Consider the following 4,900-nt stretch of genomic DNA (forward strand, 5'->3'; position numbering starts at 1 on the left):
GATGCCCCTCAATGGAAGCAGTGAGGATAACCCAACTGCTCTTGTGAGTTTAAGATTGTCAGTGTCACCTTCTCCTGCCCCCTTAATTAGTCTCTGCTTCCCTCTCCTCTCAGCCCATGACTTTGGTTATCTTCTCAGGTGTGGGGAAACTCAACATGCAAACATATACCTGAGTCGTTAACCAATGGCTTTTTGGCTTAAGAGTGATTATTTTCTTCATTTGTTTCTGGTTTTTCAGTGTGCAGCCAACTCATCTTTATTTTAAAAATTTAGTTTAATATTTTAAATTGCAGTATAGTTGATTTATAATATTGTGTTAGTTTCAGGTGTACAGCACAGTGATTCAGATATATATATATATATATATTCTTTTTCATATTCTTTTACCCTTATAGATTCTTACAAAATATTGAATATAGTTCCCTGTGTTATACAGTAGGTCCTTGTTGGTCTTATTTATTTATTTACTTTTTTTTTTTTTTTGCGGTACGCGGGCCTCTCACTGCTGCGGCCTCTCCCGCTGCGGAGCACAGGCTCCGGACACGCAGGCTCAGCGGCCCAGCCGCTCCGCAGCCTGTGGGATCCTCCCGGACTGGGGCACGAACCTGTGTCCCCTGCATCGGCAGGCGGACTCCCAACCACTGTGCCACCAGGGAAGCCCCTACTTTTTTTTTAAAAACTGCTTTATTAACTTCACAGTATATAATGAACATCTCTCCATGCGATAAGTAAAACTCTCCTGCTGACAGAAACTTACAGATTGGGTCAAAAACACAATATTCAATTAGAAGCTGGAAATAGGAGACCCGCAAGAAACAAGTAACACCAAAAGGTTTACAACAAAGGTACGTCACAAACATGTAAGTTAAGGAAGCAGGTGTGTCTCCCTATTAACTTCAGGGTAAAACATCAGGATTCAAGGCATAAGGCAAAACTCATCACGATGGTCATGGTGAGGGAGGTCCGTGCTAACTGCCCACAGACTGCTTTTCCCTCAGCTTTACCATCAGCTCCCTCACCTCCTCGCCAATCCTTTCCATATTCTCTTCTCTCATCCTTGCCTGTGGTTCTCCAAGCCTCTGAGTCGTGTCCCGTATATAGTGCAGGATGGGCTGCCTAACATGCAACTGCGTAGGAACTGCCTAGGAAAGTTCTATGCCTAACATGGAACTTTCCTCCAGGTACACGATATTCACCAGCTTCCAAAGGGAGGACCAAAGGCTCTCTTTTATTAGCATCTTGTTCCTTTTCATCCTTTTTTTCATTCTCCTGGTTGGCATTTTCCATGCTGAGATTTTTTTTACTGCTTGTTCCTCTTGCGACACCATTGCTTCTGGGCTGTCCTTGCTGTCTTCTCCTCCCGATTCTCTCGCTGCTTCACTGAAACCTACAGACCTGCAGAAGCTTGGGGTTGGGGCAGCGGGGTGCTGCAGCCAGGCGGTTGGCCCCTTCCCGGCCCCTTGTTTATTTTTTAAGCTAGTTGAGTTGACGTTTCCTATCACGTGCAGCTTAGAGCTTCGATATTGATACAATCCAGGACTTAAATCTCCCACTCCAAGCTAAGTGAAGTTTTGAATATGTTGTATTCGTTACAGAAAATCTTATCATTTTCATGGAGAAGGATATTGCAGAACTTTTTTCCCCCAGATTAAAAGCAAGTGGAGAAATATGTATTTATAAAGCTAAATGAAATGCAAAATTCTTTACCGTGATCCCACTTCAGGCAGGCTAAGTCACTTGTTCTTTATGGTAATGATTTTTTCAAAATGTGTGGAAAGGTTTTGCTTCTTTGTGACATTGAAGTCAAAGTTGATACTGATATTTTCATTTGGGCCTCACTTACTGTAAAATTGCACACCTGTCCATTTTTTTCATCATCCTCCTGTTCCTGTCAGTTGGGTGTATGATATAAAATAAGATGCTTCTGTGTAGCACTTGAGACCCTCCATATCCAGCCTCAATTTACCCCTCTGACCCCATTTCTCACTATATCTCTTGATTTATCCTTTGTGCCAGTGAGGCTGAATTAATGTTCTTCCCACCCATGACCTCCCCATGTCTTTGCTACTTTGTTCACCTTCCTTCACTTTGCAGGGCATGACTTATCCTGTGCTTGAAGTTCAAATTCTGTACCTCCTATCTCCAATTCCATCTTCCCTGTGAAGTTTTCCATGTTACCCCTTTCTCTGCTCTCAACTCAGGTGGCAGTAGTACTCCTTATTCTGAACTCCCGTAGCATTTTATCTTTGCCTCTTTAATACGTTGATGCCTTGTATTTATCTTTTTTTTTTTTTTTTTTTTTGCGGTACGCGGACCTCTCACTGTTGTGGCCTCTCCTGTTGCGGAGCACAGGCTCCGGACGCACAGGCTCAGCGGCCATGGCTCACGGGCCAAGCTGCTCCGCGGCATGTGGGATCTTCCTGGACCGGGGCACGAACCCGTGTCCCCTGAATCGGCAGGCGGACTCTCAACCAGTGCGCCACCAGGGAAGCCCCCAATAAGTATCTATTAACATATTTATTTTGGGTTCAGGCTTGGCCTTTAAAAACTCTCTTAATGGTGATTTTTATTTAAGGAGAAGATGTTGCTAAAGTTGTTTAATTCTAGCATGTCTCTCAGGAAGGCACTCAAGACTTTGCAGCTCCGTTCCCCTGCATCTAGTTGCTTTACTGCTTTTAGGCTGCCAACATTGTCTACAGTCAAAAGTCCCATTTTGTAGAGACTGAGGCGTAGAGAGAATGAGTAACTTACAAAGTAGGGTCTTCTGTTTGTTACTAAATGTGGCCTTTCTCTTTCTTTGCCTCTTTCCTTTAATATCAAGTTTTGGGGTTATTGTGAGTTCAGCCATGTATCAGTGGACTTGAAGGAGTAGAGACAATTCAGAAGCTCATCAGAAGGTATACATGGGAAGTAGGAGCAAGGGTGTGAGGTCAGGAAGGCTGTTTGGAGAGAACCATATTTCCCAGGTCATGAATGGTATTTTTTTCTTTTTCTTGCATCTCAAGAGATTCTTTAGAAGTTCCAGGTTTTCCTCACATTTGATTTTTGGTTTGTGGTAATGACCCAGGTTGCTGAGTATCAGGAAGAACTTGCTTCAGGCAGTCACTTGTCCACACTTGTTTAAGGAAGATGAAAGACATCTAGAGTGGATCTGGTCCCAACGTGCATTCTAGAGCCAACCCACAGCCTAGAGCAGTCATGGCTGCAAAGCTAAAGACTTGTGCACAAGAAAAAGCAATGCTCATGTTGTAATCCCCTGAGTTCTGGGGTGCTTTGTTATTCATGTCATTACATGTCTGTCATTACATATGTAATGTCATTACAACAGGAGCTGATTGATACAACCTCCTTCTGTCCCCATCCTACTTTCTCTTGTGAAACAACATAATTTCTCCACCTCTAGCTCTGTCTTCATTTATCCGGATCACTTGGGACACCATAAAGGGTCTAACATCTCTTTTTCTCTTTGGGAACCTTGTCTTGAAGCTGGGAAACAACACAGGCCTTTTAGGAAGTAAAATATTATTAGCCTGAGGATATAAGAAACTGAATGTTGTCTGGGTGTAATCTCAGATGCCAAGCTATAAAGCTAAAATGTTTGCCCTATGCTCTAAGAACATTCCTTCCACTATTGTTTCATGTTCTTTGGAAAATCAGAAATAGTCACTGGTACTTCTCAGGACAATGGTACAATAAACAGGCTGATTACCTGATTAACAGGCTGATTACCCAGGTATTCAATGGAGTGCTGCCTTTGTTCCCCTCTAGAGGGCTAAACACTCCAGACATGGCAAGATCCATTTAACCAGATCTGAGTAGCTATTGAAATCAGTATGTGGCATTTTATAGTTTTCACTTTAGAATTTCTCTACCAGTAAGAATGGAAAGAATGTATTGAAGATGATCTGGCCTAGTACATACATCTCTACTGTGAATTACCTAAGTGATCTAGAAACATTGCAATGGAAAAAATAGCAATTTGAATAATTTTCATGATGCCTTTGGCCATGAAATTATAAGGAACAATTCCATTCCAGGTAGGTTCTTACTTAACTATATTAGACTATGAAAAGAGAAAGCCACGAAAAATGTAGAGTTGAAAAATGACATTATTCCCTACAGGCCCCACAAATTCAAAATTGATACCATCATCTGAGCCTTAACTCTGTATTCCCTCTGCTTTGAACACCTCTACTCTTCTTTTAATCCACATTTCACTAGTTCTTCTTGTGTATCCTAAGTCCCACAACCTCCCATCTTTCCTGACTCATTTTGCTTTTTTTCTTAAAGCATGCAGGTCCTGCACCCATAGGTGCAAGATCCTTATTCCAAGGTGTTCTTGAATTCATCTACACATATATATGTATATTCTCAATCAATAGAGATTAAAAGTATAATCACAATCGTATGATCATATACCTCCATTGCCCTACACACACACACACACAGGTATGTAGAAAAAAGATCCTTACAGTCTGCCACGTAGCACTACAGAGCTTGTGCACAATAAGCTGTACTTGACCGTAGATCCTCATGTCCAGGATGGGAATCACTTGTCAATACTGCACATCTCGCACTTGTGTTAGTGGTGTTCTCTAATTATTTTATATCTGTAGGGCTTGTCTCCTAGACAGTGCAAGCTCCTTGAGGGAAATATCCTCAGAAAGATCTTTTTTATAGCTACCAGAGTGAGGCATATAATAATAGAAGCAAAATGAGCATGTCTTGATGTATTTACTCTCTCAGCCATCCCCCCAGCCCCTACTATGAACCTGCACAGCCACTCTATTCAGGCTCCATCTCCTGCATCTCCTTTGTGAAGCCTGTTTTGGGGGGAGTTGGGAAGAAACACGGTACCCCTTTCTCCAAAGAGTAATCAGTCTGACTCTTTTTTTTCAAT

General features: G+C 42.1%; 1 pseudogene; it reads right to left on the minus strand.

The window, feature by feature from the left end:
• Positions 1-916: 916 nt before the first annotated feature.
• Positions 917-4,535, minus strand: LOC116752587 (annotated as a pseudogene).
• Positions 4,536-4,900: the final 365 nt, after the last annotated feature.

Source organism: Phocoena sinus, chromosome 4 (genome assembly GCF_008692025.1).
Source record: "Phocoena sinus isolate mPhoSin1 chromosome 4, mPhoSin1.pri, whole genome shotgun sequence".
In the NCBI taxonomy this organism is placed as follows: domain Eukaryota; kingdom Metazoa; phylum Chordata; class Mammalia; order Artiodactyla; family Phocoenidae; genus Phocoena; species Phocoena sinus.